Genomic DNA, 16,638 nt, shown 5'->3' with positions numbered 1-16,638 from the left:
AAAGTTTTGGTTTTGACTCATTTGTCACATTTTTCTGTCTCCCATTTCACTACTGAATTTTTACAAAGTTTATCTTGTAAGCTTTTCAAATAGTTTTAAACCTTTTGTTTCTGTAGTTTGGGTGCTGCTTCCTATTCAAGGGGGTGAAGAGTTCATCCTGCTTCAATTTTAAACATTATCTTAACTATAAGCACACTTTGTATTTCATAGTTTAGAATTATTTTAGTTATGGGGAATCCACCAATGAAATCAGTTCAATAAGTGGCTGAAAACATGGCATAAAAAATAACCTGTTTACTCTATGGACCTGCGCAGAGGTTCAAGTTGGTTGCAGTTGTTTTGCATTTACTCCTTAATCACTGTTCAACTGCTTAACGGCAAACAGCTGCGCACATTACTGCTGCCTTTAATCCAGTTAGAATACCGTTTGGGATTACGTAAACGCAAATACAAACTGAAGTATTTGTCTTGCATTAAGCATAAATTTTAAATACAGATTCTCCCGAATTGAAATTCTGTGATTCACAAACTAAACGCTTGCAGAGTTAAATGAATTGCCGCACTGTTTCGTTAAATACTTGGCTATAAACTTTTCAGAATTTGGCTTCAATTCGTATTACTGGGTCTTCAACAGTATTACGCTGTACACACTAGCGGCATAAAATGTGACTGCCTTACGTTTTCTAATTGTGCGTCTAACAGTGGAGAAGAGTCTGTAAAATTGTAATTCTCTCATTAACGATTTACTGAACCTGGTGAATTACTTGGGAGCTACACCTGTTTAGCGTTCTGAGGCTTCAAAGCTGCGGCCCCACGCTCCTCTCTCCACATCCCTCCCCTCTCGCAAGACTTGAGTGGCTGGCGGGAGCAGGAATGGGCGGGGCTCACGGGCCTACGTCATTTCCAGCTTCTGCGAGTGCTTCCGGGACGCCGACCCAGGGCCGCTTTATCTGCGGCGGAACGAGAGGTACTCTGGCGAAGTAGGTATCTCTTGCTGGATTCCTGGCTGAACCACTTCTGTTGCCTCCGACGCGGGAAGCGCCTTTTCCACAGGTACTTGGTGAGCCTGCCCGCGCTCCCTGCCACCATTCAGAGCAGGCATTGCGTCCGTTGGGTCTTCTGCGAGGGCCTTTTCGGCCTGGGTTCGGCCCGTTACCGACTTCGCTGCCGGGATGGCCTCGCGGCGCTTCCCGGGGTGGGAAGGGAAGGAAAAGGAGGCGGCCGAGAGGCTTGTTGTACTCGGGGCGCCATGTGAACAGTCCGGAGGGTGGGGGGTTGGGGGGCAGGGGTCCTCAGCCCAGCACCGTATTTTTAGCCAGGTGAAAGTCTTAAAGCTTACATGGTGATTTTTCCCCACAGTATCGGGGCGGGCTTGCAGGGGGGGGGGGCGGCCCGTTTCTTAAGTGTCTCATTCTTGTGTGTCTTCGGTGCTTGAAGTCCGCTTTCCAACCTCATGTGAACTCGTACCGGAATGAATTTAAACTGGATGGTTTGCTCAAGAAAGACTAGGACTGTGAGGTTACTTCCGAATGTGGAGCCTTCTACTTTAATTTTCTAAACTGCAAAATGGAGTAGTACTAAATTTACGTGGCTCATACCACATCTGAAAGAATTAAACATTTCACAAGGAATTTTTAGAAATCTGAGATTAATTAAAGCAAGTAATTTAAACAAACATTTAAATAACATAGCTATTTCTAAAATTATTTTTTATTGAGGTATAATTGACATATAACTTAACTACATTACTTTCAGGTGTACAGCATAATGATTCAATGTTTGTATACATTGTGAAAAGATCACCACAATAAGTCTAGTTAACATCCGTCACCAAACATAGTTGCAAAAAATTTTTTTTTCATGTGATGAGGACTTTTAAGATCTACTCTCTTAGCAACTTTCAAATATGCAATGCAGTATTAGTAACTCTGGTCACCATCCTGTACATTATATCCCCATGACTTACTTATTTTATAATTGCAAGTTTGTAGTTTCACCCATGCTTTTCCCCAACCCTCAATTTTCTATCTATGAGCTTAATTTTCTTCTCTTTTTTTAGTTTCCACATGTAAGTGAGATCATGTGGTGTTTTTTTCTCTGACTGACTTCACTTGGTGTAATGACCTCAAAGCCCATTCACATTGTCCCAAATGGCAGGATTTCATTTTTCTAAATATCTGAATAATATTCCATTCTATATACCGCATTGTTTTTATCCATTCATCCCTGGATGGACACTTTGATTGTTTGTGTATCTTGGCTATTGTAAATAATGCTGCAGTGAAAGAAAAGTGCATGTATCTTCTTGGGGGTTTTTTTTGGGGGGGGGATATAGTTGATTTACAATGTTATGTTAGTTTTAGGTGTACAGCAAAGTGAATCAGTTATACATATATCCACTTCTTTTTTTTTTAAGATTCTTTTCCCATATAGGTCATTACAGAGTATTGAGTAGAGTTCCCTGTACTTTACAGTAGGTCCTTATTAGTTATCTGTTTTATATATAGTAATATGTATATGTCAATCCCAATGTCCCAATTTATCCTCCCGCTTTTCCCCCTGGTAACCATAAATTTGTTTTCTACATCTGTGACTGTTTCTGTTTTGTAAATAAGTTCATTTGTACCATTTTTGGAGATTCCACATATAAGTGATACCATATGATGTTTGTCGTTGTCTGACTTGCTTCACTCAGTATGACAATCTCTGGGTCCATCCATACTTTACAATGGTGTGTTAGTTTCTGCTTTATAACAAAGTGAATCAGTTATACATATACATATGTTCCCACGTCTCTTCCCTCTTGCGTCTCCCACCCTCCCTATCCCACCCCTCCAGGCGGTCACAAAGCACCTAGCTGATCTCCCTGTGCTATGCGGCTGCTTCCCACTAGCTATCTGTTTTACGTTTGGTAGTGTATATATGTCCATGCCACTCTCTCACTTTGTCCAAGCTTACCCTTCCCCCTCCCCATATCCTCTCTGGTAGGTCTGTGTCTTTATTCCTGTCTTACCCCTAGGTTCTTCATGACCTTTTTTTTTCTTAAATTCCATACACACGTGTTAGCATACGGTATTTGTCTTTCTCTTTCTGACTTACTTCACTCTCTATGACACACTCTAGGTCCATCCACCTCATTACAAATAGCTCAATTTCGTTTCTTTTTATGGCTGAGTAATATTCCATTGTATATATGTGCCACATCTTCTTTATCCATTCATCCGATGATGGACACTTAGGCTGTTTCCATCTCCGGGTTATTGTAAATAGAGCTGCAGTGAACATTTTGGTACATGACTCTTTTTGAATTATGGTTTTCTCAGGGTATATGCCTAGTAGTGGGATTGCTGGGTTGTATGGTAGTTCTATTTTTAGTTTTTTAAGGAACCTCCATACTGTTCTCCATAGTGGCTGTACCAATTCACATTCCCACCAGCAGTGCAAGAGTGTTCCCTTTTCTCCACACCCTCTCCAGCATTTATTGTTTCTAGATTTTTTTTTTTTTTTTTGCGGTACGCGGGCCTCTCACTGTTGTGGCCTCTCCCGTTGCAGAGCACAGGCTCCGGACGCGCAGGCCCAGCGGCCATGGCTCACGGGCCCAGCCGCTGCACGGCATGTGGGATCTTCCCGGACCGGGGCACGAACCCGTGTCCCCCGCATCGGCAGGCGGACTCTCAGCCACTGCGCCACCAGGGAAGCCCTGTTTGTAGATTTTTTTTTTTTTTTTTTTTTTTGGTGTAGATTTTTTGATGATGGCCATTCTGCCCGGTGTGAGATAATATCTCATTGTAGTTTTGATTTGTATTTCTCTAATGATTAATGATGCTGAACATTCTTTCTTGTGTTTGTTGGCAGTCTGTATATCTTCTTTGGAGAAATGTCTATTTAGGTCTTCTGCCTGTTTTTGGATTGAGTTGTTTGTTTTTCTGTTATTGAGCTGCATGAGCTACTTGTAAATTTTGGAGATTAATCCTTTGTCAGTTGCTTCATTTGCAAATATTTTCTTCCATTCTGAGGGTTGTCTTTTGGTTTTGTTTATGGTTTCCTTCGCTGTGCAAAAGCTTTGAAGTTGCATTAGGTCCAATTTGTTTATTTTTGTTTTTATTTCCATTTCTCTAGGAGGTGGGTCAAAAAGGATCTTGCCGTGATTTATGTCATAGAGTGTTCTGCCTATGTTTTTCTCTAAGAGTTTGATAGTGTCTGGCCTTACATTTAGGTCTTTAATCCATTTTGAGCTTATTTTTGTCTATGGTGTTAGGGAGTGATCTAATCTCAAACTTGTACATGTACTTGTCCAGTTTTCCCAGCACCACGTATTGAAGAGGCTGTCCTTTCTCCACTGTACATTCCTGCCTCCTTTATCAAAGATAAGGTGACCATATGTGCATGGGTTTATCTCTGGGCTTTCTATCCTGTTCCATTGATCTTTCTGTTTTTGTGCCAGTACCATACTGTCTTGATTACTGTAGCTTTGTAGTATAGTCTGAAGTCAGGGAGCCTGATTCCTCCACCTCCGTTTTTCGTTCTCAAGATTGCTTTGGCTATTCGTGGTCTTTTGTGTTTCCATACAAATTGTGAAATTTTTTGTTCTAGTTCTGTGAAAAATGTCAGTGGTAGTTTGATAGGGATTGCATTGAATCAGTAGATTGCTCTGGGTAGTAGAGTCATTTTCACAATGTTGATTCTTCCAATCCAAGCACATGGTATATATCTCCATCTATTTGTATCATCTTTAATTTCTTTCATCACTGTCTTATAATTTTCTGCATACAGGTCTTTTGTCTCCTTAAGTAGGTTTATTCCTAGATGTTTTATTCTTTTGGTTGCAGTGATAAAAGGGAGTGTTTTATTGATTTCACTTTCAGATTTTTCATCATTAGTGTATAGGAATGCCAGAGATTTCTGTGCATTAATTTTGTATCCTGCTACTTTATCAAATTCATTGATTAGCTCTAGTAGTTTTCTGGTAGCATCTTTAGGATTCTCTGTGTATAGTATCATGTCATCTGCAAACAGTGACAGCTTTACTTCTTCTTTTCCAATTTGGAATCCTTTTATTTCCTTTTTTTCTCTGATTGCTGTGGGGAAAACTTCCAAAACTATGTTGAATAAGAGTGGTGAGAGTGGGCAACCTTGTCTTCTTCCTGATCTTAGTGGAAATTGTTTCAGTTTATCACCATTGAGGATGATGTTGGCTGTGGATTTGTCATATATGGCCTTTATTATGTTGAGGAAAGTTCCCTCTATGCCTCCTTTCTGGAGGGTTTTTATCATAAATGGGTGTTGAATTTTGTCAAAAGTTTTCTCTACATCTATTGAGATGACCATATGGTTTTTCTCCTTCAGTTTGTTAATATGGTGTATCACATTGATTGATTTGCGTATATTGAAGAATCCTTGCATTCCTGGAATAAACGCCACTTGATCATGGTGTATGATCCTTTTAATGTGCTGTTGGATTCTGGTTGCTAGTATTTTGTTGAGGATTTTTGCATCTATGTTTATCAGTGATATTGGCCTGTAGTTTTCTTTCTTTGTGACATCCTTGTCAGGTTTTGGTATCAGGGTGATGGTGGCCTCGTAGAATGAGTTGGGGAGTGTTCCTCCCTCTGCTATATTTTGGAAGAGTTTGAGAAGGCTAGGTGTTCGCTCTTCTCTAAGTGTTTGATAGAATTCGCCTCTGAAGCAATCTGGTTCTGGGCTTTTGTTTGTTGGAAGATTTTTAATCACAGTCTCAATTTCAGTGCTTGTGATTGGTCTGTTCATATTTTCTATTTCTTCCTGATTCAGTCTTGGCCGGTTGTGCATTTCTAAGAATTTGTCCATTTCTTCCAGGTTGTCCATTTTATTGGCATAGAGTTGCTTGTAGTAATCTCTCATGATCTTTTGTATTTCAGCAGTGTCAGTTGTTACTTCTCCTTTTTCATTTCTAATTCTATTGATTTGAGTCTTCTCCCTTTTTTTCTTGATGAGTTTGGCTAATGGTTTATCAATTTTGTTTATCTTCTCAAAGAACCAGCTTTTTTATTGATCTTTGGTATCATTTCCTTCATTTCTTTTTCATTTATTTCTGATCTGATCTTTATGATTTCTTTCCTTCTGCTAACTTTGGGGGTTTTTTGTTCTTCTTTCTCTAATTGCTTTAGGTGCAAGCTTAGGTTGTTTATTCGAGATGTTTCCTGTTTATTAAGGTAGGATTGTATTGCTGTAAACTTCCCTGTTAGAACTGCTTTTGCTGCATCCCATAGGTTTTGGGTTGTCGTGTCTCCATTGTCATTTGTTTCTAGGTATTTTTTTATTTCCTCTTTGATTTCTTCAGTGATCACTTTGTTATTAAGTAGTGTATTGTTTAGCCTCCATGTGTTTGTATTTTTTACAGATCTTTTCCTGTAATTGATATCTAGTCTCATAGCGTTGTGGTCGGGAAAGATACTTGATGCAATTTCAAATTTCTTAAATTTACCAAGGCTTGATTTGTGACCCAAGATATGATCTGTCCTGGAGAATGTTCCATGAGTACTTGAGAAAAATGTGTATTCTGTTGTTTTTGGATGGAATGTCCTATAAATATTAAGTCCATCTTGTTTAATGTATCGTTTAAAGCTTGTGTTTCCTTATTTATTTTCATTTTGGATGATCTGTCCATTGGTGAAAGTGGGGTGTTGAAGTCCCCTACTATGAATGTGTTACTGTCGATTTCCCCTTTTATGGCTGTTAGTATTTGCCTTATGTATTGAGGTGCTCCTACGTTGGGTGCATAAACATTTACAATTGTTACATCTTCTTCTTGGATCGATCCCTTGATCATTATGTAGTGTCCTTCTTTGTCTCTTCTAATAGTCTTTATTTTAAAGTCTATTTTGTCTGATATGACATTTGCTACTCCAGCTTTCTTTTGGTTTCCATTTGCATGGAATATCTTTTTCCAGCCCCTCACTTTCAGTCTGTATGTGTCTCTAGGTCTGAAGTGGGTCTTTTGTAGACAGCATATATATGGGTCTTGTTTTTGTATCCATTCAGCCAGTTTGTGTCTTTTGGTGGGAGCATTTAATCCATTTACAATTAACATAATTATTGATATGTATGTTCCTATTCCCATTTTCTTAATTGTTTTTGGTTTGTTATTATAGGTATTTTCCTTCTCTGTGTTTCTTTCCTAGAGAAGATCCTTTAGCATTTGTTGTAAAGCTGGTTTGGTGGTGCTGAACTCTCTCAGTTTTTGCTTGTCTGTAAAGGTTTTAATTTCTCTGTCGAATCTGAATGAGATCCTTACTGGGTAGAATAATCTTGGTTGTAGGTTTTTCTCCTTCATCACTTTAAATATGTCCTGCCACTCTCTTCTGGCTTGCAGAGTTTCTGCTGAAAGATCAGCTGTTAACCTTATGGGGATTCCCTTGTGTGTTATTTGTTGTTTTTCCCTTGCTGCTTTTAATATGTTTTCTTTGTATTTAATTTTTGACAGTTTGATTAATATGTGTCTTGGCGTGTTTCTCCTTGGATTTATCCTGTATGGGACTCTCTGTGCTTCCTGGACTTGATTAACTATTTCTTTTCCCATATTAGGGAAGTTTTCAACTATAATCTCTTCAAATATTTTCTCAGTCCCTTTCTTTTTCTCTTCTTCTTCTGGAACCCCTATAATTCGAATGTTGGTGCGTTTAATGTTGTCCCAGAGGTCTCTGAGACTGTCCTCAGTTCTTTTCATTCTTTTTTCTTTATTCTGCTCTGCTGTAGTTATTTCCACTATTTTATCTTCCAGGTCACTTATCCGTTCTTCTTCCTCAGTTATTCTGCTATTGATCCCATCTAGAGTATTTTTAATTTCATTTATTGTGTTGTTCATCATTGGTTGTTTCATGTTTAGTTCTTCTAGGTCCTTGTTAAATGTTCTTGCATTTTGTCTATTCTAGTTCCAAGATTTTGGAACATCTTTACTATCATTATTCTGAATTCTTTTTCAGGTAGACTGCCTATTTCCTCTTCATTTGTTAGGTCTGGTGGGTTTTTATCTTGCTCCTTCATCTGCTGTGTGTTTTTCTGTCTTCTCATTTTGCTTATCTTACTGTGTTTGGGGTCTCCTTTTTGCAGGCTGCAGGTTCGTAGTTCCCATTGTTTTTGGTGTCTGTCCCCAGTGGCTAAAGTTGGTTCAGTGGGTTGTGTAGGCTTCCTTGTGGAGGGGACTCGTGCCTGTGTTCTGGTGGATGAGGCTGGATCTTGCCTTTCTGGTGAGCAGGTCCACGTCTGGCGGTGTGTTTTGGGGTGTCTGTGGACTTATTATGATTTTAGGCAGCCTCTCTGCTAATGGGTGCGGTTGTGTTCCTGTCTTGCTAGTTGTTTGGCATAGGGTGTCCAGCACTGTAGCTTGCTGGTCATTGAGTGAAGCTGGGTGCCGGTGTTGAGATGGAGATCTCTGGGAGATTTTCGCCGTTTGATATTACGTGGAGCTGGGAGGTCTCTTGTGGACCAGTGTCTTGAAATTGGTTCTCCCACCTCAGAGGCACAGCACTGACTCCTGGTTGCAGCACCAAGAGCCTTTCATCCACACGGCTCAGAATAAAAGGGAGAAAGAGTAGAAAGAAAGAAAGAGAGAGAGGGAGGGAGGGAGAGAGAGAGAGAGAGAGAGAGAAAGAAAGAAAGGATAAAAGAAAATAAAATAAGGTAAAATAAAGTTATTAAAATAAAAAATATTAAGAAAAAAAGTTTTTTAAGTAAAAAAAAATGGATGGATAGAACCCTAGGACAAATGGTGAAAGCAAAGCTATACAGACAAACTCTCACACAGAAGCATACACATACACACTCACAAAAAGAGGAAAAGGGGAAAAAATAATAAATCTTGCTCTCAAATTCCACCTCCTCAATTTGGGATGATTCCTTGTCTCTTCAGGTATTCCACAGATGCAGGGTTCATCAAGTTGATTGTGGAGATTTAATCCACTGCTCCTGAGGCTGCTGGGAGAAATTTCCCTTTCTCTTCTTTGTTCGCACAGCTCCCAGGGTTCAGCTTTGGATTTGGCCCCGTCTCTGCGTTAGGTCGCTGGAGGGCGTCTCTTCTTCGCTCAGACAGGATGGGGTTAAAGGAGACGCTGATTCGGGGGCTCTGGCTCACTCAGGCTGGGGGGAGGGAGGGGTACGGAGCGGGGGGTGAGCCTGCAGCGTCAGAGGCCGGCGTGACGCAGCAGCAGCCTGAAGCGCGCCGTGCGTTTTACCAGGGAAGTTGTCCCTGGATCCCGGGACCCTGGCAGTGGCGGGCTGCACAGGCTCCCCGGAAGGGGGGTGTGGATAGTGACCTGTGCTCGCACACAGGCTTCTTGGTGGTGGCAGCAGCAGCCTTAGCGTCTCCTGCCCGTCTCTGGGGTCCGCGCTTTTAGCCGCGGCTGGCGCCCGTCTCTGGAGCTCCTTTAAGCAGTGCTCTTAATCCCCTCTCCTCGAGCACCAGGAAACAAAGAGGGAAGAAAAAGGCTCTTGCCTCTTCGGCAGGTCCAGACTTTTTCCCGGACTCCCTCCCGGCTAGCCGTGGCGCACTAACCCCATGCAGGCTGCGTTCACGCCGCCAACCCCAGTCCTCTCCCTGTGCTCCGACCAAAGCCCGAGCCTCAGCTCCCAGCCCCGCCCATCCTGGCGGGTGAGCAGACAAGCCTCTCGGGCTGATGAGTGCTGGTCGGCACCGATTCTCTGTGCGGAAATCTCTCCGCTTTGCCCTCTGCACCCCTGTTGCTGCGCTCTCTTCCGTGACCCCAAAGCTCCCCCCATCCGCCACCCGCAGTCTCCGCCCGTGAAGGGGCTTCTAGTGTGTGGAAACCTTTCCTCCTTCATGGCTCCCTCCCACTGGTGCAGGTCCTGTCCCTATTGTTTTGTCTCTGTTTATTCTTTTTTCTTTTGCCCTACTCAGGTACGTGGGGGAGTTTCTAGCTTTTTGGGAGGTCTGAGGTCTTCTGCCATCGTTCAGTAGGTGTTCTGTAGGAGTTGTTCCACGTGTAGATGTGTTTCTCATGTGTCTGTGGGGAGGAAGGTGATCTCCGTGTCTTACTCTTTCGCCATCTTCCCCCTCTCTCCCTATTTCATTCTATTTTTGTGGCTGAGTAATATTCCATTGTATATATGCCATATCTTTTTTATCCACTCCTCTGTCAGTGGACGTTTAGGTTGCTTCTGTGTCCTGGCTATTGTAAATAATTCTGTAATGAACACTGGGGTGCATGTATCTTTTTGAATTACAGTTTTCTCCAATTATATGACCAGGAGTGGGATTGCTGGATCATGTGGCAACTCTATATTCACTTTTGTTTTGTTTTGCAGTACACGGGCCTCTCACTGTTGTGGCGTCTTCCGTTGCAGAGCACAGGCTCTGGACGCGCAGGCTCAGTGGCCATGGCTCATGGGCCCAGCCGCTTCGCAGCATGTGGGATCTTCCCGGACCGGGGCACGAACCCGTGTCCCCTGCATCGGCAAGCAGATTCGCAACCACTGTGCCACCAGGGAAGCCCAATATATTCAGTTTTTTAAGGAACCTCCACACTGTTCTCCATAATGGGTGCACCATCAGTGTAGGAGGGTTCCCTTTTCTCCACACCCTCTCCAGCATTTATTGTTTGTAGATTTTTTTGATGATGCCCATTCTGACCGGTGTGAGGTGATACCTTATTGCAGCTTTGATCTGCATTTCTCCAATAACCAGTGATCTTGAGCATCTTTTCATGTGCTTCTTGGCAATCTGTATGTCCTCTTTGAAGAAACATCCATTTTGATCTTCTGCCCATTGTTTGATTGTTTTCTTTGTTTTGTATATTGAGCTGCATGAGCTGTTTGGATATTTTGGAGATTAATCCTTTGTAGATCGCCTCGTTTGCAAATATTTTCTCCTATTCTCTGGGTTATTTTCGTTTTGTTTATGGTTTCCTTTGCTGTGCAAAAGCTTTTAAGTTTAATTAGGTCCCACCTGTTCATTTTTGTCTTTATTTTCATTACTCTAAAAGGTGGGTCAAAAAAGATACTGCTGTGATTTATGTCAGAGAGTGTTCTGCCTATGTTTTCCTCTAAGAGTTTTATAATATCCGGTCTTACATGCAGGTCTTTAATCCATGTCAAGTTTATTTTTGTGTCTGGTGTTAGAGAGTGTTGTAATTTCATTCTTTTACATGTAGCTGTCCAGTTTTCCCAACACCACTTACTGAAGAGACAGTCTTTTCTCCATTGTATATTCTTGCCTCCTTTGTCATAGACTAGTTGACCATGGGTGCATGGGTTTATTTCTGGACTTTCCATCCTGTTCCATTGATGTATATTTCTGGTTTTTTTCCAGTACTATACTGTTCTGATTACTACAGCTTTGCAGCACACTTTGAAGTCAGGGAGCCCGATTCCCACAGCTCCATTTTTCTTTCTCAAGATTGCTTTGGCTATTCGGGGTCTTTTGTGTTTCCATACAAATTGTGAAATTTTTTGTTCTAATTCTGTGAAAAATGTCATTGATAATTTGATAGGGATTGCATTGAATCTGTAGATTGTCCCAGTTAGTATAGTCATTTGGACAATGTTGATTCTTCCAATCCAAGAACATGTTATATCTCTCCATATGTTTGTGTCATCTTCAAGTTCTTTCATCAGCGTTTTATAGTTTTCAGAGTACAAGTCTTTTGCCTCAGGCAGATTTATTCCTAGATATTTTATTCTTTTTGATGCGATGGTAAATGGGATTGTTTCTTTAATTTCTCCTTCTGCTCTTTTGTTGTTAGTGTATAGAAACGCATCAGATTTCTGTGTATTAATTTTGTGTGCTACAATTTTACCAGATTCATTGTTTAGCTCTAGCAGTTTTCTGGTAGCATCTTTAGGATTTTCTATGTATAGTATCATGTCATCTGCAAACAGTGATAGTTTTATTTTTTTTTCTTTTCCAATTTGGATTCCTTTTATTTCTTTTTCTTCTCTGATTGCCATGGCTAGGACTTCCAAAACTATGTTGAATAAAAGTGGTGAGAGGGCTTCCCTGGTGGCGCAGTGGTTGAGAGTCTGCCTGCCGATGCAGGGGACACGGGTTCGTGCCCCGGCCCGGGAGGATCTCACATGCCACGGAGCGGCTGGGCCCGTGAGCCATGGCCACTGAGCCTGCACGTCCAGAGCCTGTGCTCCGCAACGGGAGAGGCCGTGACAGTGAGAGGCCTGCGTACTGCAAAAAAAAAAAAAAAAAAAGTGGTGAGAGTGGACAGCCTTGTCTTGTTCCTATCTTAGAGGAAATGCTTTCAGCTTTTCACCATTCAGTATGATGTTAACTGTAGGTTTGTTATAGATGGCCTTTATTATGTTGAGGTAGGTTCCCTCTATGCCCACTTTCTGGAGAGTTCTTATCATAAATGGGTGTTGAATTTTGTTAAGTGTTTTCTGCATCTGTTGAGATGATCATATGGTTTTTATGCTTCAATTTATTGGTGTGGTGTATCACACTGATTGATTTGTGGATATTGAAGAATCCTTGCATCCCTGGCATAAATCCCACTTGATCATGATGTATGATCCTTTTAATGTGTTGTTGGATTTGGTTTGCTAGTGTTTTCTTGAGGAATTTTGTATCTATGTTCATCTGTCATATCGGCCTGTAATTTTCTTTTTTTGTGGTATCTTTATCTGGTTTGGGTATCAGGGTGATGGTGGCCTCATAGAATGTGTTTGGGAGTGTTCCTCTGCAATTTTGGGGAATAGTTTCAGAAGGATAGGTGTTAACTCTTCTCTAAGTGGTTGATAGAATTTGCCTCTGAAGCCATCTGGTCTTGGACTTTTGTTTGTTAGAAGTTTTTAATTACAGTTTCAATTTCACTACTTGTGATTGGTCTGTTTATATTTTCTAATTCTTCCTGGTTCAGTCTTGGAAAGTTGTACCTTACCAAGAATTTGTCCAGTTTATTGGCATATAGTTGCTTGTAGTAGTCTCTTACAATCCTTTGTATTTCTGTGGTGTCCATTGTAACTTCTCAGTTTTCATTTTTTTTTAACATCTTTATTGGAGTGTAATTGCTTTACAATGGTGTGTTAGTTTCTGCTTTATAACAAAGTGAATCAGTTACACATATACATATGTTCCCATATCTCTTCCCTCTTGCGTCTCCGTCCCTCCCACCCTCCCTATCCTACCCCTCTAGGTGGTCACAAAGCATCGAGATAATCTCCCTGTGCTATGCGGCTGCTTCCCACTAGCTATCTATTTTACGTTTGATAGTGTATATATGTCCATGCCATTCTCTCACTTTGTCCATTTCTAATTTTATTGATTTGAGCCCTCTCCCTTTTTTTCTTGATGAGTCTGGCTAAAGGTTTATCAGGTTCATCTTTTCAGAGAACCAGCTTTTAGTTTCATTGATCTTTTCTGTCATTTTCTTCATCTGTATTTCACTTACTTATGCTCTCATCTTTATGATATCTTTCCTTATACTGACTTGCAGTTTTGTTTGTTCTTCTTTCTCTAGTTGCTTTAGGTGTTTGAGATGTTTCTTATTTCCTGAGGTAAAATTGTAGTGCTATAAACTCCCCTCTTAGAACTGCTTTTGCTACGTGCCATAGGTTTTGGATCGTCGTGCTTTCACTTTCAGTTGTCTCTAGGTATTTTTTGATTTCCTCTTTGATTTCTTCAGTGATCCATTGGTTGTTTAGTAGCATATTGTTTAGCCTCCATGTGTTTGTGTTTTTTATAGTTTTTTTCTTATAGTTGATTTCTAATCTCATAGCGTTGTCAGAAAAGATGCTTGATATGATTTCAGTTTTCCTAAATTTACTGAGGTTCACTTTGTGGCCCAAGATGTGATCAGTCCTGGACAGTGTACCATGTGCACTTGAAAAGAATGCGTATGCTGCTGCTTTTGGATGGAATGCTCTATAAATATCAATTAAGTCTAATGTGTTATTTAAGGCCTGTGTTTCCTCATTGAGTTTCTGTCTGGATGATCTGTTCATTGATGAATCTGGAGTGTTAAAGTCCCCCACTATTATTGTGTTACTATTGATTTCCCCTTTTATGCCTGTTAGCATTTGCCTCATATATTGAGGAGCTCCTGTGTTGGGTGCATATGTATTTACAATTGTCATATCTTGGATTGATCCCTTGATCATTATGTAGTGTCCTTCCTTGTCTCTTGTAACATTCTTTATTTTAAAGTCTGTTTTATCTGATATGAGTATTGCTACTCCAGATTTCTTTTAATTTCCATTTGCATGGAGTATCTTTTTCCATCCCTTCACTTTCTGTCTGTATGTGTCCCTAGGTCTGAAGTGGATCTCTTGTAGACTGTGTGTATATGGGGTCTTGTTTTTGTATTCATTCATCCAGTCTTTGTGTTTTGGTTGGAGCATTTAATCCATTTACATTTAAAGTAATTATCTTTATGTATGTTCTTATTGGCATTTTCTTAATTGTTTTGGATTTTTTTTTTTTAGGTCTTTTTTCTCCCATTCCTCTTTTGTTCTCTTCTCTTTTGATGACTAACTTTAGTGTTGTGTTTGGATCCTTTTTTCTATTTTGTGTGTGTATCTATTGTAGATTTTCAGTTTGTGATTACCATGAGGCTTTGATATAGCAGTCTATATATAAACAAGATTGTTTTCTGTTGCTGGTCTTAATTTCAAATGTATTTCCCATATCCTGTATTTGTGCTGATTTCGATATCATATTTTTGATATATCGAATTGCTGATTTCGATATCATATTTGTGTGTGGATGATTTCCTACCTTTACTGTATGTTTGCCTTTAACAGTGAGCTTTTCCATTTGTAATTTTCCTGTTTCTCATTGAGGCCTTTTCTTGTCTACCTAGAGAACTTTCTTTAGCATTTTTTGCAAAGCTGGTCTGGTGGTGCTGAATTCTCTTAGCTGTTGCCTGTGTGAAGCTTTTGATTTTGTTGTCGAATCTGAATGAGAGCCTTGCTGGGTAGAGTATTCTTGGTTATAGGTTCTTACCTTTCATCACTTTAAATATATTTTGCCACTCCCTTCTAGTCTGCAGTTTTTGCTGAAAAATTAACTGATAACCTTATGGGAATTCTCTTGTATGTTATTTGTTGCTTTTCCCTTGTTGCTTTTAATATTTTTTGTGTGTTTAATTTTTGTCAGTTTCATTACTATGTGTCTTGGCGTGTTCCTCCTTGGGTTTAATCCTTTATGGGACTCTGTGCTTCCTGGACTTGGGTGACTTTTTCCTTTCCCATGTTAGGGAATTTTTCAGCTATTAATCTCTTCAAATATTTTCTCAGGTGTCTTCTGTCTCTTATCCTTCTGGCACTCATATAATGTGAATGTTGGTGCATCTAACAAAGTCTCAGAGGTCTCTTAAACTGTCCTATTTTTTTTTTCATTCTTTTTTCTCTGTTCTGTGGCAGTCATTTCCGCCATTCCTTCTTCCAGCTCCCTTATCAGTTCTTCTGCCTCATTTATTCTGCTATTTATTCCTTCCAGTGTAGTTTCATTTCAGTTATTTTATTGTTCATTTCTGTTTGTTTCTTCTTTAGATCTTCTAGCTTGCTCTTAAACATTTCTTGCATCTTTTAGGTCTGTGCTTCCATTCTTTTTCCGAGATCTTGGATCGTCTTCACCATAGTTACTCTGAATTCTTTTTTGGGTAGATTGCCTATCTCCACTTCATTTAGTTGTTCTTCTGGGGCTTTATTTTGTTTTTTCGTCTGGGACATATTTCTCCAATATTGCATTTTGTCTAACTTTCTGTATTGTGGGCCTGTTCCACAGGCTGCAGAGTTGTAGTTCTTCTTGCTTCTGCTTCTGCCCCCTTGTGGATGAGGCTGATCTAAGAGGCTTTTGCACGTTTCCTGGTGGGAGGTACTGGTTCCTGCCCAGTGATGGGTGCAGCTGGGTCTTGTCCCTCTGGTGGGCAGGGCTGTGTCAAGAGGTGTGTTTAGGGCTTCCCTCGTGGCGCAGTGGTTGAGAGTCCGCCTGCCGATGCAGGGGACACGGGTTCGTGCCCCAGTCAGGGAAGATCCCACATGCCACTAAGCGGCTAGGCCCTTGAGCCATGGCTGCTGAGCCTGCGCGTCCGGAGCCTGTGCTCCGCAACGGAAGAGGCCACAACAGTGAGAGGCCTGCATACCACAAAAAAAAAAAAAAAAAAAAAAAGAGGTGTGTTTAGCAGGCAGCTGTGGGCTCAGGATGACTTTTGGCAGCCTGTCTGCTGATGGGTGGAATGTGTTCCCACCCTGTCAGTTCTTTGGCCGGAGGTGTCCCCGCACTAGAGCCTAGAGGGTGTTGGGTGGGGCCAACTGTTGGTGAGAAAATGGCGGCCTGTAGGAGGGCCCATACCAATGAGTACTCCCCAGAACTACCTCCACCTGTGTTTTTGTACCTGCAGTGAGCCACAGCTGCTCCCTGCCTCTACAGGAGACCCTCCAATACCAGCAGGTAGGTCTGGCCCAGGATCCCGTGAGTTCACTGCTTTTTCTCCTGGGTCCTGGTGTGCACAAGACCTTGTGTGTGCTAAGAGTGGAGTTCCTGTCTCCCCCAGTCCTGTGGAATTCCTGCAGTCAAACGCCACAGACGCTCAAAGCCAGATGCTCTGGGGGCTCCTCCTCCCATTGCCAGACCCCCAGGGTGGGGAGCCTGATGTGGGGCTCAGAACTTTGACTCCTATGAGATAACCTCTGTGG

At 41.2% G+C, this 16,638-nt stretch overlaps 1 protein-coding gene across 1 annotated transcript in view; it reads left to right on the top strand.

Moving 5' to 3' along the window:
• Positions 1–934: 934 nt before the first annotated feature.
• The window catches only part of GTF2A2 (general transcription factor IIA subunit 2), a 30,367-nt gene continuing 14,663 nt past the window's right edge, over positions 935–16,638 (top strand). The window contains exon 1 of the mRNA XM_082647598.1: positions 935–1,053. The gene's annotated coding sequence lies outside the window, so the exon portion shown is untranslated. The remainder of the gene's footprint in view (positions 1,054–16,638) is intronic.

The sequence above is a fragment of the Grampus griseus genome, assembly GCF_964374135.1.
Source record: "Grampus griseus genome assembly, chromosome: 2".
NCBI classification, from domain to species: Eukaryota; Metazoa; Chordata; class Mammalia; order Artiodactyla; family Delphinidae; genus Grampus; species Grampus griseus.
The sequence above is the reverse complement of the archived record's forward strand: the minus strand, read 5'-3'. Positions and strand labels throughout refer to the sequence as shown.